The sequence below is a fragment of the Pleurodeles waltl genome, chromosome 4_1 (genome assembly GCF_031143425.1).
Source record: "Pleurodeles waltl isolate 20211129_DDA chromosome 4_1, aPleWal1.hap1.20221129, whole genome shotgun sequence".
NCBI classification, from domain to species: Eukaryota; Metazoa; Chordata; class Amphibia; order Caudata; family Salamandridae; genus Pleurodeles; species Pleurodeles waltl.
In genome coordinates, this window is record NC_090442.1 from 644,820,653 (window position 1) to 644,845,749 (window position 25,097).

The 25,097-nt window shown below is 43.9% G+C and overlaps 1 long non-coding RNA gene across 2 annotated transcripts in view; it reads right to left on the bottom strand.

Moving 5' to 3' along the window:
- Nucleotides 1-10,822, bottom strand: part of LOC138288558 (uncharacterized) — a 173,749-nt gene extending 162,927 nt beyond the window's left edge. Inside the window, exons 1-2 of one of the 2 annotated variants that reach the window (XR_011202456.1) lie at nucleotides 10,650-10,822; nucleotides 10,026-10,154 (exon numbers count right to left, since the gene is read on the bottom strand). This is a non-coding gene — a long non-coding RNA (uncharacterized lncRNA). The remainder of the gene's footprint in view (nucleotides 1-10,025; nucleotides 10,155-10,649) is intronic. The other variant, XR_011202457.1, reaches the window with a different exon arrangement.
- Nucleotides 10,823-25,097: the final 14,275 nt, after the last annotated feature.

Below are 25,097 nucleotides of genomic sequence, written 5' to 3' on the forward strand. Positions count from 1 at the left end.
TGAAGAATTTGTTTTACTTTTTGCAGACCTTGGTGATGATCTATTCTAATGGCTTCTTGCCATTAAAATGGGTTCTTCGGTTCTGATTCTTCTGTCCCTGACCCAGGTTCCAGTCTCGCAGTCTGTCATTCAGAGAGAATAACTTTGTAGTCCTTGTTGACATTGCAGCAGCCCCCAGAGTATACATAGCTACGTCTGAAATTGATTTCACTTGCTGATCCATCAATGCTAAGATGAATGTGCCATAAAAAACATCCTCTGTGAGAACATGGGTTGCATAAACTATATGCACTCCTGACCATGCAATTAAGTTTATCTCTAACTATGCTTTCATCCATGCACCTTCTTCACTCTACTGACTTTTTTCAAATAATGAGGCTTCTTCCATGGCCTTGGAGGGATGACCAGCTAACTGTGTGCAAAATGAAATCCACCAGTCTCAAAAAGATCACCTTAAGGTGCACCATGCATACAAACCATGGTCCTTCAATGTTGTTGATATCTTCCACTCTTTAATTATGCAATCTTTAATTCCTGATGTTAGAAATTAGGTTTTTTGTTGGCTAGGATGTTCCCCTAAGCCAGTGAGAACCCCCATGCTAGTCAGGCCAAATAAGCTACACACCAAAGATAACCTGTGCTCACCCCCTCGTAGCTTGGCGCAGAGAAGTCAGGCTTATCTCCAGAGGCAATGTGTAAGCATTTGCGCAACACACTCACACCAGTGACACAATGATTACACCACAAAACAAATTCCACACAGACTTATGTAAAAATATGTTCCTTATATTGCATCTGTCATAAATCATAAGTACTATGCATGTTGTGCCATTACTTGGAATAGAACTTGTTATCCTGTCAATGCAGGTATCAAATATGATATACATGATTACGTTTTATCTTGAAATGCAGTAGTTTGGTTGGGGAGCCACATTAAATGCCAAGTATCACCATAAACATACCAATCTCTCCATGTCACAATGAACACAATGATAATGGCAAGCCCACAAGGGCATAGGGAGCCTTGCGCTCCTAATAGTGGGGTTATAGTAATTTACAGAGTCTACCACTACAGGATGTATTCTTTCTGACATATCCTACACAGTACAGTCATGGAAGGCTCCATGGCAATAGGTTACCTTCGAGTCCCAGACTGGGTATTCGTGTGCCAGGGTGATCAGTGACCCCATCGTGACAGAAGAAAGGGGAAAAGGGCACCCGTGGCACCATCCGGAGGAGAGACCTCGTCCGATCTGCCCCACCTCTAGGAGATCAAGTGTAGCAGCCTGCTGGCACCCGGTGCAGCTGCGAGCCAAGTAAGGAACATTGGGCCTGTATTTGCTCAGTGCTCCGCTGCCTGTGAAGGGACTGTGGGCAGCAGTGCTTCCTTTCCCGCCCACACAGTACCTTTGAGTGCAATCATGCAGAGTTAGAGAGCCTCCGATGCAGTCTTCAGGAGCGGTGAACATTCACGAGGGTTACGACAGATGGGCCCTGCTCTCTGTGGCTTTTCACAGGAGGGGAGGGTCATACAAGCCGTATTTCAACAGTTGTGAGCAGGTAACATGCGGGAAGATGGAGTCTAAACCCGGCACCTCTCCCGTGAGACTTGCATGCTGAGTTTTCCTCATAAGGGTGCTTACACATGCCACGCACGGGATATTTGAAGCACTCAACACACATGGGGGAACAGAGGAAAGTGACAAAACACCTCAATATGCGCTGGCCTGGGCAATCACACAGTCCTTTATTGACACACACTCTTCTGGACAGGGTCCCATGACAGTAATGAGCATTAGAACTCTTTCACTGAGAGTTCACAGAACAGGGAAGTGGCCAGCCAAAAGCCCCTGGAGAGCTCTGGGGGGCGCATGCAAGGAGCGGGCAGCAGGACATCTCAAAAGGTAATAAGGTAATTCACCAAGTGGCAATTCCTTCTGTGTGGCCCAGCAGACAGTAGGCAGCAGATCAGCACAACAAAGCAAGTCCCAATGGTGATTCCTTCTGGCATTACCAAAGTGTCCTTGCAGAACAGAGTCAGGTAGAAGCTAGCAGCAGGGCAACAACAGAAAAGCAATTCAGTGAGTCCTGTAGGCCACCCAGCCATTGGCAGGTAGCAGGGCAACAGCAGAAGAGCAGTCCAGATGAGTCCTTTGTGCAGCGCAGCTGCCCTTCTGACAGACATTTAGGGGGTCATTCTGACCCTGGCAGTCATCGACCGCCAGGGCCAACGACCGCGGAAGCACCGCCAACAGGCTGGCGGTGCTTCCTGGCCAATTCTGACCGCGGCGGTAAAGCCGCGGTCAGAAAAGGGAAACCGGCGGTTTCCTGACGGTTTTCCCCTGGCCAAAGGAATCCTCCATGGCGGCGCTGCAATGCGCCCCATGGGGATTCCGACCCCCTTCCCGCCATCCTGTTCCAGGATGGCGGGAACGGGTGTCGTGGGACCCCTGGGGGCCCCTGCACTGCCCATGCCACTGGCATGGGCAGTGCAGGGGCCCCCTAACAGGGCCCCATAAAGATTTTCAGTGTCTGCTGTGCAGACACTGAAAATCGCGATGGGTGCCACTGCAACCGTCGCACCCCTTCAACTCCGCCGGCTCCATTCGGAGCCGGCTTCATTGTTGAAGGGGCTTTCCCGCTGGGCCAGCAGGCGGCCTTCTGGCGGTCGCCCGCCGGCCCAGCGGGAAAGTCAGAATGACCGCCGCGGTCATTTGACCGCGGTACGGTCTTTTGGCGGTGCCCGCCGGGGTCGGAATGACCCCCTTAGTCCCAGTTCAAAAAGTGTTCTAAAATCATGTGGTCTGAGCTGCTGTACTTATACTCAAAAATTTCTTTGTTCAAGGGGTGACTTCAAAGAAACCCTTTCAGGTCTAACATAACCCTTTTCAACCTAGCCCTGGCTCCAACCATCAATATGGAGTTAATCAGCTCTTTGTGAGAGGGAAGGACACATCCTCAGATGTAAGGTGTGAATGACCTCCCCTCTCCCAGCCCAAGAAGACTATCAGTATGCAGATAGATGCAGATGCCTTTCCTGTCAGACCCAGCCCCTCCTTTGTTGCGGCTTTCTGGAAAGTATGCACAAAATGTAGATTGGAGTCAGCCTGCAAAACACTAGAGTTGTACGCACAGAGAAATGCCCACTTTCTAAAAGTAACATTTCTAAAATAGTAATGCAAAATCCAACTACACAAGTAAGCAGGATTTTTCACTACCATTCCAAACATACCAAACATGCCCATACTACTCCTTTCAGATAAGAAATTACCGCTAAAAGTATATAAGGGAATTCCCAATGCTACCTTATGAAAGGAGTAGCCCTCACATTAGTGAAAAATTTAATGGGCTGTTTGTCACAACTAGGATTTGTAAAATATAAAGGCACGTGTTCTACCTTTTACATACACAGCACCTTGCCTATGGGGCTACCTAGGGCATACCTTAGGGGTGGCTTATGTGTAGTAAAAGGTGAGTTTAGGCCTTGGCAAGTAGTTTGAAATACCAAATCAATGTGGCAGCAAACTGCACATGCAGGACCTGCAATGGCAGGCATGAGACAGATTTAGAAGGTTACTTCTGTGGGTGGCGCAATCAGCGGTGCAGGCCCACTAGTAGCATTTAATTTACAGGCCCTGGGTATGTTGTGTACCACTTTATAAGGGACTTACAGTCAAATTAAATATACCAAACAGGTGAATGCCAAACATACCATGTTTTAGGGGAGACAGCACATGCACTTTAGCAATGATTAACAGTGATAAAGTGCCCAGAATCTAAACCAACAAAAAGAAGGTCAGAAAAATAAGAGGAGGAAGGCAAAAAGTATGGGGATAACCCTGCAGAAAGTGCCATGTCCAATACCTGAATATTAAGGCATCTTGATGATAAAGGGCTGCTGATAATGATTGAACATTCAGATACCTCCCCAGTGAAAGTGGAAAGTAGAGGGAATATTTGAGTGTTCTGCGCATGGGCTAAGACTACTTTCAGTAAATTGGTTCATTTGTACTTGCTGTGCTCCTCAACCCTAGGACTAATTTCCTCTGTAGGACTGTAGGGTTGAAAAGAATGAGACAGCATAGGCAATGATACAGAAGATGGATGACCCTTTATGAGAATGTCTGTGTCCAGAGGAGTCTCTTCCCACCTTACAGCCAACATTGAAGATCAAGTTGCCTTATTTTGCTTCATCTGAGCTTCACAAGAGTCTTACGACATGCAGCACGCTGCCTCTCTACTGGGAGATGGAATACAGAATCATGTTCAGCATCAGGTGCCATTTTTTGACTTTATGTTTTCCCACTGTAGGTTTTTTAAACACTGCTGTTATGTGCTGTGTGCCTTCACCAGGGCCACCACATTGAACCATATGGCAGCATGCACTAGCCAGGGACATTGAGGGCAGCTTCCAAACTGCTTAACTGCATTTACATCAACTTGCAGACAAAGTAATTGGTGATTATATCTGCTGAAAAGTGGAGGAGAAAGGAAGACATCCGATCCCTACGACATTGCCTGACCGCAGACACCTTCCTGCGAAAAGCACAGTGGGTGCTTCCAGTCCCCTAGAAACACAAAAATAGGGTACAAGACTACAGGTAGAACACTAGTGCCTTCAGAGACTCATCACCACACTCTGAAAGGAGCCACTCGCCTGGTTTCCACCGGGTGCACTTCAGTCTGCGACTTCAGTGTATTTGCAGTGTTCCTGGTATTTCTTCCATAACTACACCACAAAGCCCTCTCTGGTGGTCATGAAAAATGTCTGACTCCTCATGGGAGGTGGCTATTCAGCACCTTCATTTTGGAGTGTGCTTGCCAAGCGTGTGCTTTTGTAATGGGAGTATATGGATAGAAAAATATAATTTCCTCAATTGTTGTGGGAAGAGTCACCAACCCAGTGAAGCATACCATCTTTTTAATAAACATTTACTGCAATTGTGGTTGCATTTTTCATACACTGAAGGACTGGCATGCTCTTCTGTGATAGCAAACTGTGACTCCAGCCTGGACTACAGATTATGTAATATTGCTGGTGGTGTATATGAAATAGTGAATTGAAGTGTGGACAGAAAACATGAGCCATTTTACTTGGCGTGGAATTAGTAGGCCAGGAGACTTTTGAATAGTGCAGATGTCAATGATTTATTTATACTATGTTGTGCACCTTTTATGCAAAGTTCCTTTTGCTACAGTGTATCCTTTCTTGAAAGTAGTTCATTGTTCACAATATTGGTCCCTCTTCTGATGGATTGATCTTTACATTTATAAACAGTGGTGTTGTCTCCTTGAGTACAGCTCCTACAGTGTTACCTTTACAATGCATAGGTGACAACACATCAGGCATCTGGATCCTTTGGGAATCTTCCCCATACTGAAATCCAGTGACACATGACAGGTATTTTCTTCTATTTTAGGCGTGTCATTATTGCTACTAAAATTGAAAACACCAAGGAGGGCAATTCAGAAAGGCATGTATGAGTATATTTAGTAGCATTCCTGTTGTACTACTTCATGTACTCATAAAAGCAGTTCTTGGAGTTGTAGACAGAGATCTCCATCTTCTTTGGTCCTATCTCTCATGTGAGGGGTTGTCGGTCACAAATAGGTACAACTCCACATATGTAGATCTACATTTTAGGTGTAAATGTGGGAGTGGCAGGAAAACGTTGAATATATTCTAGAAAGTGGGAGGAGGACAGAGAAAATCAAGGCGGGCACATGGAGGGACATCCAAATACAAAATCACACCTACAAAACTGTAAGACATTTGCAATTCAATTCAGTAAAGTTACACACATATCTCATCAAGTAGTACTACAAACTAAGGCCCATATTTATACTTTTTTAGCGCTGCCTTTGCATCATTTTTTGATGCAAAAATGGTGCAAACTTGCAAAATACAATTATATTTTGTAAATTTGCGCCATTTTTGCGTCAAAAAGCAGAGCAAATGTGCTGATAAAAAAGGATAAATATGGGCCTAAATAGGCTCAAAGCCTTGAAGTAACCACATATATCACTCAAAGGTACTGCAACAAAATCACACTAAAGCCAGTGGAGGATGGTAATACCATCACCAGCCAGCCCAAAGGTAAAAAATGTGAACAAATAATCAAATATGTAAATACCGGCATCCACACACATTACATCCATTAGATGTGGACACCAACATAAATGCCATATTAGTAGCAAAATGCAGTTTCTGAAAAACAGGTAGAGGGGATGTTGTCAAATAGCACATAACCCACAAACTACTTACATAGCAGCACACATCACAATATCCAAGTTTCCAAAAAATTTAATAACACAAATTTACACATGAATGAAAAAATAATCAGAAAATGATCATATGTGACAAAGATAAAACTAAAAACGAAAGCCCTTTCCCACTGATGTTTAACATTTGCACCACCACATATATCACCTGTTAAAACCACTTAACAATCTTCAACCAATCACACACAGGTTTGCCACATAAGAAGGCAATCTGCAGCCAGATCACTTTTCACCAAGTCAGTGAATTTGTTTGTTCTTCTGTTACTCATTTTGAAGATCAATCACAACAGGAGGAGAGAGAGGATTTACAGGTAGAAGAGTTATCTATTTAGTATATCCAGGGACTTAGTGCTGGCATGATACTGACTCTCCAGTTGTAATCTGAAACAAGGTTCCAGAATGAGAGAAGTAGCTCATTTCACTTACAGCTTGCTCTCATGACATCCCTGTTCATATCAAAATATTGAGTATGCTACACTTCCTTGCTGCTTGATCTTTGCAGAATACCACTTGGGACATGGTTGGTGTTGGACCTGACAACTTTGGTGTGGTTTTGCCCCACATTTTTGCCTTCCAGCCTTCTGCTTATGCTGACTTCATTTTCACTGGCCTCAGGATTGAGCATTTTACCAATACTAACCAGTGCTAAAGTGCTGTTGCTTGTAAATTAAATGATACTAGGCAAAATAAACCTTTTTCCAGGCCTGAACATTCCTTTTTAATACGTATAAGTCATGCTTGGGTTAAGCCTTAAACAGCCCACAGGGCAGGGAGCATTGTGTTTTAAAAGCTGGACACTTTTAAGTTTTACATGTCCTGGTAGTGAAAAACTCTTACATTTGTTTTTAATTTCTTGAAGGCCTATCTCTCTCGTAGAATACCACTGGATTGCCTTATTACATTTAATAATATTACATTTAATAAGTGATGAATTTCAATTGGCTGAAGGTCAATTGGTCGAGTTTTGCCTCTAATGAATTGCAATTGAAAGCCTTCTTTAATGGTAAAGTCGGATTAGTAGCCACAATACTGAAACTGACACTTTTAGAAAGTTGTCATTTCTTTTGTCCTAGCTATTTGGTGCCAGCGGCCTTTCCTTGGATCATATGACTAAGGGGGTCATTCCAACCCTGGCGGTCATCGACCGCCAGGGTGGATGACCACGGAAGCACCGCCAACAGGCTGGCGGTGCTTCCCTGCCCATTCTGACCGCGGCGGTAAAGCCGCGGTCAGAAAAGGGGATCCGACGTTTTCCCGCCGGATTTCCCCTGTCTGGGCTGAATCTCCATGGCGGCGCTGATTCCGACCCCCTTCCCGCCACCCTGTTTCTGGCGGTTTTTACCGCCAGGAACAGGATGGCGGGAACAGGTGTCGTGGGGCCCCTGGGGGCCCCTGCACTGCCCATGCCACTGGCATGGGCAGTGCAGGTGCCCCCTAACAGGGCCCCAGCATGATTTTCACTGTCTGCTTAGCAGACAGTGAAAATCGCGACGGGTGCAACTGTACCCGTCGCACCCCTGCAACACCGCCGGCTCCATTCGGAGCCGGCTTCTGGGTTGCAGGGCCTTTCCCGCTGGGCCGGCGGGCGCTCTCTTGACGGGCGCCCGCCGGCCCAGCGGGAAAGCCAGAATGGCCTCCGCGGTCTTTTGACCGCGGAGCGGCCAAATGGCGGTTCCCGCTTGGCAGGCGGCAACTGCCGCCCGCCAAGCTTGGAATGAGGGCCTAAGTGTAGTTGGTGGTTGGTCTTTGTTTATTGTTCCCAGACAGTGAGACAACGTGGAGATAGATGTTGGCAGGATGGGCCACTTTGACTTAACGAGGGGGGGAGCTGTCTACCACACTTACACATCACAAAGGCCCTGCCTGGACAAATGGACAAAGGGTTTGTCACTGGTCTTTTGTGTCACCAGATAAGCTGGGGCCAGGGCAGGGAGGAAATGAATTCCTGACACCTCAGGGGCTGGAAATCTCCAGAAAGTCTTCTACTTTCAAGTGGGCATCAGGTATAAATAAAAGATCCTCAGACCCACCTCTTCAGTACACATCTGGACCTGTGTAAGACTCGGAAGAAGAACTGCTGTGCTGCTTTGCTACAAGAAGGGCTACCACTCTGCTGCCCTGCTTCCCTTCTGCCTGCCTGAATGAGAAGGACTGACCTGCAACCCAGGACCAACAAGGTGACTCCAATGGCTAGTTGGCTGCCCTCCTGATCAGACCCTGAGGGACGCAATAGGCTCTAACACTCATGAACCCAGCACCTTAACTCTGCCAGCTGTGAGTCCTGACCTTCTAGGTGGTGCCTGACTGCTTTTGTGCCAAGCTACCAGAGGGTTAAGCACAAATTAATTTAGGGTTTGTCTGTGTTTTACCCTGTCAGAGATTGTGGTTGCTGCTTGAGTAGGGTTCCCCCCACTCTTACAGCCATGAGGAATTTCAGCCACCTGCCAATCTGAACAGAATTTCTCTAACAGACACCACTGGCACTCGATTAATGTTCTAGCTGTTTGCAATGCCAAGGGTGACTTCTCTGATGTGTATGCTGCGCTTCCTGGGTGCACACACAACACCTTCATCTTTCTCCAGTGTGCTACTGCACATCAGCTGGTTTCTGGTAAATAGGATAACATGTGAATACTAGCTAACTATTCCTCCCTGATGACGGACCTGAAAGTGTACGAGAGGGATTGTACCATAAAGATATCAACATTTAACAGTCCCCCTTCATGTCTATAATGGTACACTGATTGAATGCATGTAAGGAATGTCTAACTCACTGTCATTGTACAACCACATGGTAATGTCACATGTCTTTTTTGCAATTGAGGACGTGCTTGGTCTACCTCCCCATTTTCTGACCCCTTTCTGACATCCAGCCACACACACAAAAAAAAGAATTCAGTGCATTTTTTGCATCCTCTAGTTACATTTCAAATGCCTGTATTAGTGGGGAGTGGTGGTACGTGATCCTGTGCTATCCGGAAGTTCTGTGCAAGATTATACTAGCATGTTGCATGTTAGACAGCATCACCTTGTAACAACAGAACTTGCAGAGACCTTAATACTGCAGTACAGACCCATCCTTGTCTGTGGGATGGTAGCCCAAAGCCCAGGGTCTGCAGGTGCATGTGCAACTGTGGTCCTATATCTCACCTGAGCTGCTAGTGTGGTTAATGCACTACAGTAGTTGGATAGTGCTAAGCCAATGCTGAAAAGGGACTGCCCCCATTCACACTTCTGCTATCATTTAATTTTGCTGCAGCAACTGATATTTGCTCTTGGGAATCCATTCTACACATGCACATACATCATTCATTTAGCCACAAACACATCTCATCTTGCACCTACCAAAGACATTCTGTCAAAATTGTTCTCGTCCCTTAAATCTTCTCACACAATTTTCTACATACCACACAAATCTATACATACATGCCTGATGCTTACACTTTTTATGGAAACATTTTTGCTGTTGATATGTAATTCAACAGGAAAGTGTTGTGTGGTACCAGTTGTATGTCAGAATAACAAGTGCAAATATAATTCTATACAAAAATATTATTGTCAGAATATTGGCTACTTAAATATCCTGAAAGTAAGTACAAATAAGTGCAGACTTGCGCTTCTTATCTCTACATCTAAGGTAGGGAAACATACTGCCTCAAACTGCAATAAATGTAATGTATATTTAGGGCACTCATGATATTCAAGACATAGAGATAGGACAGAATATTGGCATATAAAGTTACCTGTTGCTTGAAGTGGGCAAATGAACCTGAGTTCCATGGAAGTTTGGTGTCTGGATGGACCCTATGACATCAATGACTGGCCAATACTGCCTGAAGATGGCTGTTGAGATGTCTCAGTTGATGCATCAGCTACAGAAATTAATAGTGAGGACAAGGAAAGGAACGGAAAAAGAAAGGAAAGGTAAGGCAGATGTTTTGGGGTCCTCTGTATATGGTTAGAAAGGTGGAGGTGAGGTGGGAGGGATGTTGGGATAACCACCAACTCAATCCAGGTATTCACCCAATAGTGTTGTGCTCCCCTTTTCCCCCAGCGACCAGACAAGTGTAAAATAATAATAATAAAAAAATAATACTTAGGCAGAGATAGAAGGATGGTTGGCTTCACAGTCCTCCTGGTGTTTTAGTACTGTGGGTTAGAGAGCGAGAGCAAGGGGGAAAAAAACACCCAGTAGCCAAAGGCAGGCCCTGAGATAAACCAAACAAAAAAAAGGCTTCAGAGAAAGAGTTTTTGCTCTCGCCCTCCACTCTCGGTCGGGAGTGGTGTAGATATTCCCGTCTTTCCCTTTTCACTGCCCGCTCCCTCCCAAGGATTGCCCGGTACCGACTTTATAAGCAGGAACGTACCTGCATTAGCCACACCCCTCCAGGGACGTGGCGGGAGATGGATCCTCTAGGGGCCTCCGCACCCCATGTCGTCAGGTCTGGACCTTCTTTGCGTCGCTCTGCTGTTTCTTCAGTTCGTTCCTCTGACAGCGCTCCTTCTCCTATGGGGACTTCCGTCTCTCTTCTCTCTCTCGCCCGCGTCGGTAGTCCGTCTTTTGTTTTGTTGGAAACCCGGACATCTGGGTTTCCCATGCATTCTGTTTCCGGGTCATGCTGCGTGGCGCCCCCGGGGCACCCTTCGGCCGATCCATCTTCGGCGCGAGTAACCGGGTGGAGAGCAACCCGGTTACACTGACTTTGCATGTGTATTGTACAGTACAGCACACATCCAAAGTGGGGCAAGTTTTAAAGTTTGTCTAGACATCATGCAGGCAACTTTGCACTCTGGTGCAAAGGCAAGGCTGGATTAACCATTAAGCAAAGTAAGGGTGTGCTTAGGGCATCAAGGAAAGGGGAGCACCACAGAAATGTTCCATTGCTGGATTTATCATCAACCATGTGGTGCAAAACTGGAAATGGTGGAGCTGAACCAGGTTCCACAAAAAGGGGCTCCTACAATACATGAAAAAAATACATATATACAATAATAAAAATAATAATAAAATAGTAATAATAGATGTTAATTATATACATTAATCTATGGAATACAACAAAATTAGAACCTGGTAACTGCCACATGGTGTGAACTTAAAAACATGTGCAGATGTGTATGGAAGATATGAAGCAGCTACAAAGGAAATGATACCAGATGTTGATTCCAAAGCAGCTCAAACTCACAAATGTATTAGAAAGAAGCTCCCCAATGATGGAGATGCTGCACCAGAAGTATATCTGAATGTCAGAGATACATTTTGTATCACCACCTTTTGCACAATTATTGACAAACTCGAAATTGAGATGAGAAGAGGAGTGATATACAAAGAAATAGCTGAGATATTTTATTTTCTAACTGATGTGCCACATAATGTCACTTCATCACCTACTGAAATTGAAAGTTATGCCCAGTGTTGTCAAAAGCTGATCTATGTTTACCCAAAGGACTTAAACACAAATTTCTCAGCTGAGCTTCGGCAGTTTCACTCAGATGTGCATCATAAGTTCAGTGCTACAAAAAACGTAAAAACAAGATTCAGTCATGCTGAACTTTATAAAATAATTGTAGAAGACAACATTGAGTGTGCCTTTCCAAATGTAGAAATTTGCTTTTGTATTTTTTTAACATTAATGGTCAAAAATTGCTCAGCAGAGCGTTACTTTTAAGTATATTAAAAATCCCAACAGAACAACTATGTAACAAGGCAGGCTAGATTTCGTATCTCTTCTTAGTAGAGAAATAGAAGTGTTACGCAAGATTAGTTTTGAGGATCTGATCAGAGACTTTGCAATTGGAAAAAGTAGAAGTTAACTTTTCAAATATAAATAAAGTGGAAGTATACAAAAATAAATATTATTTTCCATCTTACAGTGAGTTTTGTTTCATTTAAAAAAATAAAATGTTATTTTACAGTTTATTGTTGTTTATATTTTGAATTCAATGTATATGGGGGCACCAATATCTTTTAAGTGCTTAGAGCCTCTAAAGGTAAAGATCCAGCCCTGTGCAAAGGTGCGTGCATGGTGCTAGGCAGCCTTATTGTGCATCAACACTAGGCAAGGGAGCAGTACGCATCATATTTTAGTAAATGTAGTGCTGTTCTCCTCACTCCGTCTCACACAACTCAACTTTGGTTAATGAACTACGTTGCATGATATATTAATAAATCTATCACAGAGGATTGAAATATCACAATGTTCACAATATGTGGATGTGGGAACTTGTCAGTGTTGCATAGTCATTGGGAATCCTTAGTCATGTTTTCTGTGACAGCTACTGGGACAATGGTAAAACTTTTGATGCACGTATTCATGTGACATGGAAATGGTACATTTGGTCTCAAAAGAGAACATATAGAGAAATGATTGCCTTAATTTAGACATGATTGCATTGCATGGGTGATACTAAACATATATTTCTCAATCTTGTTTCACTTCTTTAGTTCCTGATTCACAAAGGTAATTTACACTTTTGAGTAATTTACACTTTTGATTAAGTTTGCTACTTTTGGCTTTTCAGAACAAAAAACAGTAGTAAGTCCACGTCACATGTGCCCAACCTCTGGTACTGCAACACTGTCGCCTAGAAAATAATGGGTGTAGGGAATTAAAATAAAATCCCACCAAAATTTATGGTAAATTAACTTAAATTATTCACAATAGTTTAAAATATCAATAAACGTAATTTAATGTTAAAAAAATGAAAATACTATTATTTGCATTCACCTGTTACGAAAGCATAGTTCACATGGTAGTTCGATAGTAGTGGAAATGGTGGTTGGTGCCGTAGAAGGTGGTAACACAGGTCATACAAAGGAAAAAATTACACAATGGGTGTCCACATATTTGAGGTTTAGTCAGTGAGAACTTCCTTATGTGGTGAAGATATTGTCTTGGTAAACAAACATAGCCTAGGTACATTTAAAGCAGTGCTGAGCACGTCCTTTCTAAGTTGGACATGCATCAGTTGCGTGGCTGTGCCTGTCGTGGCACAGAGGGATTCCTAACTGGGTGACATGGATGTGTTGTGATGCTGCTCCTGGATGGGGCCCTGTCACAGCTAAAGGGGGCGATGCTGTAGCTGTCACCGCTGGCAACGGAGTAGACATGGTGACTATATAAAATCAAAAGGATAAGGTGTCAACATCTGTACATAGATTCCTAACTCTATATGTGTGACGGAGCAGGCTTTGAGTTACTTTTATCCGTCAGTTGTATGCCTAAATGCTGGAGGTACAACTGCCACTTGTTGGTAGATAGAGTGACGTGAGTTGGGAGGCATTAACTAGTTGAGACATGCAGGTGTATTGAACTTACTTGGTCTGACTTTGGGATTTCCTAGGCCAGGAGGCATTCGCAGTTCACGGGGAGGAGGTTATGCTTAACAAGGAATAGGAGAAAAAGAAGCGCGATCTAGGAGCCTTCGCGCTCCCTGCACGTGCTATGTAAAAGTACATTTAACAGATCGATGGCAACATATGGTGATACATATACTAGTAGCGGTTGCATATGTTCTCATCCTCTTCTCCTACTCCTAGGCCTAAATCTTCGCCTCTGTTTGAACATTGCATCTAGGCCGAAGTGCGAGCTTTCTGTTTTTTCTCTCTCCCTGTCCGTTTCCAGACCTCTTCTGCTATGTCTGATCCTCCAACCTGACTTCCTGAAGCATAGAAAAGAACCAACGACGCATTCATGCAGCGCCTTGAGACCCTCATGGGTGAGTCGTGCGCTTTACAAATTCCTGATTGATTAATTGGTTAATTCTGCTTTGTATAAGCAGTGTCGAGTACTGAGCTAGTTTGTATTCCCCCACCCCAATCCTTTCTTCTTCGTGACATCATCAGTACACTGAAACAGCCAAGTAGCTACCAGTGCTCAATATAAAAGATGATAAATAACTACAAATTAAACAAATGTGCAGAAATTAGGGTTATCAGTATTTTCATTGGTATGCTCAGTTTTCCAAATGATATAGAGGGCAATTTCCATTGTGTGGTCGTTTATTCTGTGTATTAAATGACTATGTATTTATAAGATTTGTAGATGGCATGATTAATAAAAAAGGGTCCTGGTTCTTGCGAAATGAAAGGATGAAATCGTGGGCAAACGGTTCCAGTGTAATGATTTGTGATTTCAACTAATAAATATCTATTGGCAATTCATCCTATTTCCATCCGTGTTAACCAACTGTTGATTGATTGTTAGGTACTGCAAGCGTCTTAAACTACATACCACTCGGTGGCAGCATAAACCTACTATAAAATATTACTGTCAGATGCAGCGCGTAGAGATTCTCATTATGTCTGTCTTTTTAAAATTAAATTGGGCCAACGGTATTAAAACGTTTTGCATGAGGACCAGACTTTTCTTTTAATATGAAAGGCAGAAATTAAACATCTATTTTAGGAATGGGAAAGTCAGGTGTTGTGCCAACACTCGCAGGCTGCTAAATTGTGGGAGGGACTCGAACTAGCTTACCTTTTAAAAGGTCAGATTCTCTAGTCCTTAGGCAACGTCTCTTCCAGGTGAGTTAGACTTTATCCCCTTAACTTACATCACATTAAAGGGTATTTATTCACTTGATATGTTTAATTAGGTAGCGGGTATTTACCCAGCTGCCGAGTAAATAGTGATTTTTCTCAGCTGTTTACACGACCACTGGTTAAATAGTAGAGATTATTTACTGTTTAGCTGGCGGCCTTGAAAATAGCAGAGAAATTCGCTATTTACTCGGCAACTGACTAAATATTGTCAGACAGTTTGGCCGGCTGCCATGCAAATAGCAGAAAAACTGCCCTATTTTACCCAACTGCTCGCTAAATAGTAGACATTCTGCACTGTTTAGCTGGCAGCCATGCCGTTAGCAGAAAAACGTTTTTATTTACCCAATCACTAGCTAAATATTAGAGATTATGAACTGTTCCGCTGGTGGCTGTGCAAATAGCAAAGAGCAAAGAAAATCACTATTTACCTAGCCAGTGCATTGATAATGATTATCCTGCACTGTTCGGCTGGCAGCCATGCAAACAGCAGAAAAACTTCACTATTTACCCGCCCCTGGGCTAAACAATAGAGATTCTGCACTGTTGAGCCAGCAGATGTGGAAAAAGCAGGAAAACATCACTATTTACCCGGCCGATGGCTAAATAGTAGACATTCTGCATTGTATGGCTGGTAGCAGGAAAAGTTCACTATTTACCGGGCAGGTAGCTAAATAGTAGAAATTTTGCACAGTTTGTCCGAAAACCATAAAAAAGGAGACTTCACTATTTACCTGGCCACTGGATAAATAACAAAAGTTTTGTATTATTTGGCCTGCAGTCAATCAAACAAAAAAAAACTTCAGTCATTAGCCAGCTGCTGGCAAAATAACAATTAGGCCAGCAGCCTTGCAAGTAGCAAACTAACTTAATTATTTTTGTGGCTGCTGCTTACATAACAGAACTTTTTATGTTATTTGACCAGTAGACTGGAAATTAGCAAATAAATGTCATTATTTACCTGTAGCTGGCTAAAGAGTAGACAGTGCCCACAACCTGGCCAGTAGCGATGCAATACAGAGAAACTTCACTGTTTACCTGGCTACTGTCTAAATAGCTTAAATTTAGCTTTATTATGCTTTATGCAGATTTCAACAGGTACTAAAATCAAGCAGAACTGCAAACAAGGAGTGAACACAATTAGCCTCCATATTTATGAAAACTAGAGTACTCAGATATTATTATTTAATTTGCAAAAAGTGGTAGCAAATTCCTCATGTACATTTTGTGAATGGAATAGTATTGTGCAAATTGACATATATACTGTTTGGTCAGTTCATAAAATTTTGAATTGTAGGAGGGGTCAGAACTGCCTGCCTAACTAATATTTATTAGGCAGGTGCCAACTTGGGACCTTCTGTGATTGGCTGTAATTACAGAGATGGTGGCCTGTGAAGGACAGCACACCGTCATTTCTATGATTGCATTCTAAAATGTTTTTTTCCCAAAGCAGCCCATGTTCCTTAAATAAACCAGTGTTGTTTTTTTGGTGTTGTTTTTTAAAGTGTTTTTGGTTATGAAAAACTTCTCTCCTCTGAGGTTTCCAACATGATTTTCAAAGGAAAAGGGGTCCAACGATGACCCCTTCCCCTTTGCAAATTTGTTACCACCTCAATTCAGCGGTTGTTAGCACATCAGTGGTTTGCAACAACAACTGCAGTCATAAACTACCAATAAACTCCTTCCCAAATTGGAAAGGGAAGGGAGGAAAACCCTTTAATGAATCCTCATATTTTCAAATTGGAAATAATTAAGAACGTCCTCTCACTATTCAAAAGAATTTAAAGCTCATAAGAATGGTTTCGTATATAACGCAAAGCACTTTTGTGGTCACAAACCCTGGAATTGTGCGACATGCGGCCCTTAGTGCTAAAACTGGCTTACATGCATGCACTAACTAATAGGTCATTAGGTCCCAAATGTTTGAATGTTTCCAAGTTATTTTGACAGACATAGCACAGACTGTCATTCCATTACATCATAAGCCAGGACATAAGGACTTGGGAGGCCCTTTATGGAGCAATCTCATTCTCCACAAATGCTCCAACTCCTTTACATTTACCTAGCTAATGATAAAGTTCATTATATCCTTTATAAGACTAGTTAAAGCTGTACACTCTTCTAAAGCTATGTATTTTTGCTATATATTTGCTCTTACTCACAAAGCTACGGGAATGACCAGGGGCCAGAAGCAGGATTACAAATACACTCCATATTATTAGAACACCTCTTTTTCTGCAGCAAATAAGTGCGTTCTGGAATTAGTGATTCTAGTTCAGTTCAATTAAACAAATCAGAATAAAACACCTAAAAACAATGTTTGTAAAAGCAAAGGCAAGAAGAACTGGAAATGTTGCATGCAAGTGACATAGATTCATCAAAAGTTTGGGGTTATTTTATCAAAATAGAAACAATTGCATAGGGCCTCATATGAAGTGACTCACACAGTATAATTGAGAGACTTCATCCCAACCTCATGACAGAAGGAAAATAAACTGTGGGCCTGATTCAGAGTTTCAAGGATGGAGCTAACTCTTTAAAGGATAGCAGAGGGCAATACCTCCACCATCTTGAGGGACCTCTGCTCACCAAACGAGTGTGGTCTGTGAAGGATATCAGAAAGGGTTTGAGAAACTAAGATGGTGGAATTCAGGAAAAATTGTTAATGGCTAATTAAGCGGTCAAAGTGCTATGGCCCTGTGGACAACTCTCTATAATGACAGAAGCTGCTGTCATGGCGGTTCCTGTCTATGCACAAAATGTTTGAAAGACAGTACTGGCAGACTTGATGGCCATAGCCAGAACACTTTAAACATATTTTGTTATTTAAAACAAACTCCCTTAGCAGGGGTTTGTTTTTGAAAAACAAAAAAGCTAATGGTCCCACTTGCTGGAGGTTTTCTCCTTGGGTGATGTGGTCATTATTCTTTTTTATCCCTAATAGTTAGGGTTTATTCTAAATAGGGTATACATTCACTACATAGGGTATACAGTATACTCTGAATAGGGTATAAATCCTTCCTTTGATGGGCCTTACTCTTTCGGCCATCAGAGGAATTATTCTCTCGAGGTTCCAAAAGCAAATGAATGGTACTATTATTAATTGAACTGAATTTCATTGCAATATGAATGCATTTTCCCAGTTAATCAGAGAAAGACATATAGGCATTAAAGACACAGAAGAAAAAAATCTCACAGTGATTTTTATTCATTGACTTTATTAAAAATATTGTAAGAATTATGACACTGAATAACCAGAAACATTTCATTACCTCCATTCATGCGACCTACAGATTGATTGTTTCACTGTTCAACTTTGATACTCATTTCCAGACAGGGCATGAGGGTCCAATATTAATGTTTCAGAACTGATTCAGGCTGATTCTGTTCATAATTTTCTCGCTGTAGCTCAGACACAGCCTAGGTGAAATGTGATGGCTCTCACAGCAGTAGCAATAGTGCTGGCCCCAAGCAGAAGAATCCAAAACAAGGACACAATGTAACATGTTATCTCAGCACCTGGCTGTCATCAGCCTTCCTGAACAGTCATCAGCCACAGGCAAAAGGGCAGCCCTGCTTAGAACCTTTGACACCTTAAACAAGAGAAACCTATGACCAACCCCTCACTCATACCATCTACCCTATGTTGTCACTCAGGAAGCAATAATTAGCAGTCCTTTTTTCAAAAGGCCCTCAGAATTTCTTTGGGTAGCCTTTTCTCCATTCTCTCTCACTTCAGTTCTGGGTCTCCACCCTCGATCCACAGGGATGCAATCAATACATGCCTACTGTGAAGGGAAGCTGCATCTAATCCCCATGAAGTCATACAGAGTGCATCCTACTGGTCCATGCACCTAGACTTTCATCACACAAAGAGTCTTACCACTACACACTTCCTCCATACCCATTACACCTACACGCACATGGAATGCCAGAGCAAAGATCTGGGGGCCACACAAACTCTCTCTGTGGGCCATCTGAAACGATCTACCTGGAGCATCCATCGCCCCCTCTTCTGCTCATCAGAGCTTTCTTATGATCCTGAGCTCCCCTTTGCTGATTGCCGTAACCCTTTGACTTCTTTGTTAGCCATTAACCATTGAACCATGAACTCAGCCATCCAGGTTTCTTAAACCCTCTCTGCCACCCCTGCTCCACTTGGAACTTCAGGTCCTGGTCCTCTTGATTCTGACCTCTCTGGTCCACCTCACACTGTTCCTGGCCCTGCTTTTTCGGATTCTTCTAGTCCACCTCCTCCTCTGCCATCTAGTGCTTGATCTTAATGGTCTTTGTAACCTGCTCCTTGCCTGACCAGTTCTCAGGGTCCTCCTCCAACATGTCATGATGTGCTTGGCAATGATCCTCCTGCTCGCTGTTAAACTGGGCTAACTTGTCCACTTTATTCTGATCCTCCTTTTCCCGGTCGCCCTGTTCTTGGCCACCCAGCTTAGTCATTTTGGCTCCTATCATCCTGGCTTTCCTTGTTTTGGTCCCACTTTTCCTCCTCATCCTGGTCCTGCTTGTCCTGGTACAGTAGGTCGGTATCATAAGCCTTGCCTTTTGGCCTTCCTGGATCTTCTTGGTTTCCCAGTCTTGGGCCTTTTGGCTCTGGTCCTTTCTGGTCCTCTAGCCCCTGGTCACCGTGCTCTGGTTCTTCTCCTCCTGAACCCTCCAAGACCTGGTACTTCAGGTCCATGTCCATGTGGCCTTTCGTGTCCTGCCCGCTTAGTCTTTGTCTTTTGGGTTGGGGTTGTTCTGGTCCTCTGGACCTTTCCCATGTCATTTTAGTCCCACTGGTACTGCAGCAATTGATCCTGGACCTCTTGATCCAGGTTCTCCTTGTTCAGATATTCCTGAGCCTGGTCATTTAGGTCCTGGACTTTCAGACCACCACTGTCAGGTCCCCTTGCTCTGCCCTACTTGGTAATCTGAGCTCTGTTCCCCTAGGTCCTAATCTATATGGCCCTCTTAGGCCTTGTTTCTGGTCTTCTCAGTCACAATCCTTTTAGCTCGTCTAGCCCTTCCTGATCTGGTCTTCAGGGTACCTCTGGTACTGTCCCCCTTGGTCTTCTAGTCCCTGACCTGCTTATCCTGGTTTCCTGGTACTAGTGGCCATTGCCCTCCAAGTCCTCATCTTCGTAGTCCTCTTCAATCTAGTCCTTATCCTCCTGGCCCTAGTCTATGTGCTACTTGCCATCATGGTTCTGCATAATAACTTTAGAACTTATTGGCCCTACTCTTCCTGGTCTGTCAGTCGTCATTCCCAGTTACTTACGCATCTAGTCCTTTGTATCCCATGTGTTGTGTTTCTTAGGGTCCTGGACCTTTTAACCTCCCTCATCCTAACTTTCATCCATCACTCCTCCTAGTCCTGCTCCCCTGGTTTATCTATTTCCCGGATTTGCCTGTTCCTACTTACCCTGCTCCTGGTTCTCCTTGTCCGTGTAGTCCTGGTCTTTGTTATGGTACTCCTTTGTCTGGTCCTCATGTATCAGGTCTTCTGGTGCTGATCCCAATGGCTTCGGTTTCCCCAGTTCTCTCAGGCCCCTGTCCCTCCTGTCCCTTCCTAGTGCTACTAACCCTCTTCCTCTTCTGGTATGCCTATTCCACCTTATTCTTGTCAATTTTACCCTGGCCCCTCTATCATGGTCCTCCTAGTAATGGTCCTCCTGGGTCTGGTCTTCCTCATCTCTCTGGAATTGGTCTTCCTAGTTCCCATGTTGCGGGTCATCTTGGTTCAAGTAGTCCTTGTCATCCTGGTATAGAATCCCCCTGAGCCTGATCCTCATGGACCTTCTGATCTTAGCCCCCCTGGGTCTGGTCTTCGTGGTCCTTTATATATCACCTGGTCATTCTAACCTCGGATCTCCAGGTCCTGCTAGCCCAGTCCCTTTCCAGTCATAGTGTTCCTGGTACTGGTCCATTCACTTCTGGCCCCTTGTCCTCCTTGATCTGATCTCTGTGGTCTTGGCTCTCCTGTCTCTGGGTCCTTTTTTTTTTGGTCTCCTGGTACTGGTCATCTTTGGTTTGTATACCTGGATCCGTTACTACTGGCCTTGGTCTTCTTCATTCCGCGGGTCCTTGTTGGTGCTCCCAGGCCCTCCTATCGCTCCTCTTACTTATGGTCCTTGGCCTTCTGTTCCTTCTACCCCTAGTATTTCACATGTCTCTTCCTTTCGGTCCTTGTCCACTGAGTTTAGATCCCTGTTCCATATCCTCTTGGTCCTCCTGATCCTTATCACCATGGTCCAGGTACACCTAGCCATGTTTTTCGTGTCCTGCTCCTTTTTGCCTATTTGTTCCTGGTCCCCTCTGGCATTGGTAACTCAGGTCCTTGTAGATTAGGTCTCCCTGGGCCTGATTTTCTTCTCCTTGTCCTCTTGGCTCTGGTCGTCTTACCCCTCCTGATGGTCCACCTTCTGGCCCTTATTATCTTACTTGTTATCATCCTGCTGCCACTGGTCCTACTCCTTCTCCAGAGCCCCTCCACAATTGCTTTAGTCAGATTCAGCCTCCAATCATGTCACCCAGAATTGTATTTTTGTTGGCCTAAATACTTCTTTTGTTAAAACAGCAATGAGGGCTCAGTAGAGACAGGACAGGACTTTGCCAACCTAAAACACTACTAAGCATGTTAAAATTCAAGACTACAATTTCCAAGATACATTGTGTAGGCGAGTAAAATGTCAGAGTGGCTGAAGGGGCTACTCATGACATGGGACCAAGCATCTATGCCTTAAGCCCACTCTGCTGGGTGAATACTATGAAAAATTGTGTTTATTCTATTCACAGGCAGCAGAGTGAACTTCTCCTGTGAATTATCCTGATGAAGTATTTTCCTGTCTCCTCTCCCACCTAGCCATCCCAAAGAAGGCCCGTTATCCAGTTTACCTCCTGCAAGTGTCCTAAAGCACTCTGACCCCTAAGCACTAATTGCCTACTGTACATGCCTCTCCCCCTGGGGCCTAAAGACCACTTATCTGTCTGCATTCCTTGTGTTCAGCTGCTTGTCGACTGCTGCTGTGTTGCCAAGTTTGAAATGCTAGGCAAGCAAACACCTCCTTAAAAAGAAGCCTAAAGCTAGCACAAGGCCTGCCACAACAAGCCCATAAAGAGCTCAGCCCTCAAAAGTCACCACTAGGAGGATCAGGAATATGAAACAAATAATGTATTCTCATGAATGACTAAAACGTTTATGTAACATGCTTTAAAACCATACTCATTATACTTTGCAAGCAGCCAAATACTTCTAGACTGCAGTTCAAAATATATTTGTGCTGTAACCCGAAGCTCCCGAAATAGACGTTTGATTTTTACATTTCTTATCTGAATATTAACATAACGTAAATGCTTTTATTCAAAATAGATTTTACTGTTTTTCCATCTGTAATTATCAATTCATATATGTACCTGTGTACAAACTATTGTATATTTTTATGTGCACTTACATTCAAATGCCACACGCATATTGCATTCCCAGTGCAAGAAGGCCACCGCCTTACCATTGATTACTGTCTATTTCTCTTCATGGACGACTAAATTAAGAACTCCTTCACACTGTATATCCGGTCGCCAGTCAACTTGTGCGTCATTTCTCCAATTGAGCCTAAACAGCAAGGGTGATATACTATTTTGCCTCCTGCGGGTAAATAGGAGAGATTATGGTCTATTTGGCCAGCAGCTGGGTGTATAGGCACTTCCTTTTATTATAACTTGATGTACTAGCAAGACCTAGCTCTGAGGTACAGTTTCATAATCACAGTTCGGTTTAATGAAAAGGAAAAAGGCAAAAGCATTGCACAACACTTGGCAGATGATAGAAATATACAGTCAAGAACTTTCAAGGAGACGTTGGGGCTTAAGTGGGATGAAAACAGTGGAGGGTCTCTTATTTATTGATTTAAAGTATTTGTAGAGGGCAACATTCATCCCAGAGGGATATCATGATGATAGATCCATTGCTACATTGTATCCTGTCTAACAACCAGTTGAAGAGGGAATAGCCAGGTCTTCAATCTCTTCTGAAACCTAAGGAGGTCCGGGGTAAGATAAAGATCCATAGGCAGCAAATTCCAATGATCGGTGGCTAGTTGAGAGAACGAGAAGCCATCCATTCTGGTTTTGCCGAGCAAGCTGCTCATGTAGGCTTGTAAAAAAGTCACTCGGCCATGCAAAAAAGCAGGCCCAGAATCATATAGTGACCTGTGAATATGGCACAGCAGCTTAAATTTAGTTCTCTTGCATACAGGTAGCCAGTGAAGTGAATTCAAACAGAGAGTGACTGAACTGTTTCGGATACTATTACAAATGAGTCTGACTGCTGCATTTTGAATTGACTGTAAACAAGTAAACAGAAAGTCAGCCATTCCTAGTTATAAAGGATTGCTGTAATCCAGCCTGATTATGATCAATGCCTAAACAACTGTTCTTTGCCAATCCACTGGAACCCAGCAGAACAGCTTTTGCAATAGTCTGAGCAGGCCGAATAATTTGTAACAGGTGACATTTACCTGATCTTGCATGGAAAGACAATCATCTATTAAAAATCCAAGATTACTCTCCTTTGTTCTGGTGCAGCACACAGGAATGGCAGCCACCACTAATTGTCCCAAATATCACGAGCTCCGCTGAAGACCTCCCCACTGACTTTCAGGCAATGCAATTGCATCCAAGTGGCTACTTCCGACAAAGATCCCGTGAGATTATTCCTGGTCTCCCTTTGTCTCTTCCCTATAGAAATAATGAGCTGGGTATTATCCACATAGGAGCAGATCCCAAAGCTTGAGACTTTGATGATACCTGCCAATTAGGAGACATAGACATTGAACAATGTAGGGCTGAGCGAGGAGCCCTGAGGGACCCCACATTTGGACATTTGAGGGATGTAGGAGGCTGGCCTGGTTTTGTAGTGAGTACCAAGGGGTACTTACACTCTGCACCAGGTCCAGGTATCCCTTATTAGTGCAGAAGAGGTGTCTAGCAGCTTTGGCTGATAGAAAAGGGTAGCTTAGCAGAGCAGCTTGGGCAGAACTAGGAGACATGCAAAGCTCCCACTATACCACTAGTGTCATATGCACAATATCATAAGAAAACACAATACACAGATATACTAAAAATAAAGGTACTTTATTTTTATGACAATATGCCAAAAGTATCTCAGTGAGTACCCTCGGTATGAGGATAGCAAAAATACACAAGATATATGTACACAATACCAAAAATATGCAGTAATAGCAATAGAAAGCAATGTACAGTCACAATAGATTGCAATGAGAGCACATAGGTACAGGGGCAACACAAACCATATACTCTAGAAGTGGAATGCGAACCACGAATGGACCCCAAACCTATGTGAGCTTGTAGAGGGTCGCTGGGACTGTAAGAAAACAGTGAGGGTTAGAAAAATAGCCCACCCCAAGATCCTGAAAAGTGGGTGCAAAGTGCACCTAAGTTCCCCAGAGAGGACAGAAGTCGTGATAGGGGAATTCTGCAAGGAAGACCAACACCAGCAATGCAACAACAATGGATTTCCAGACGAGAGTACCTGTGGAACAAGGGGACCAAGTCCAAGAGTCACACTCAAGTCGTGAGTGGGCAGATGCCCAGGAAATGCCAGCTGTAGGTGCAAAGAAGCTGCCACCGGATGGTAGAAGCTGTGGATTCTGCAAGAACGAAGAGGACTAGTATCTTCCCCTTTGGAGGATGGATGTCCCAAGTCGTGAAGAAACTTGCAGAGGTGTTTCCGTGCAGAAAGACCGCAAACAAGCCTTGCTAGCTACAAGGGTTGCGGTTAGGGCTTTTAGATGCTGCTGTGGCCCAGGAGGGACCAGGATGTCGCCAATTGCGTGAGGAGACAGAGGGGGCGCCCAGCAAGACAAGGAGCCCACTCAGAAGCAAGCAGCACCCGCAGAAGTGCCGAAACAGGCACTACGAAGAAGAGTGAACCAGAGTTCACCCGAAGTCACAAAAGAAGGTCCCACGACGCCGGAGGACAACTCAGGAGGTCGTGCACTGCAGGTTAGAGTGTCAGGGACCCAGGCTTGGCTGTGCACAAAGGAAATCCTGGAGGAATGCACAGGAGCAACTGCAAATCACGTGGTACCCAGCAATGCAGTCTAGCGTGGGGAGGCAAGGACTTACCTCCACCAAACTTGGACTGAAGAGTCACTGGACTGTGGGAGTCACTTGGACAGAGTTGCTGAGTTCCAGGGACCACGCTCCTCGTGCTGAGAGGGGACCCAGAGGACCGGTGATGTAGTCTTTTGGTGCCTGCGGT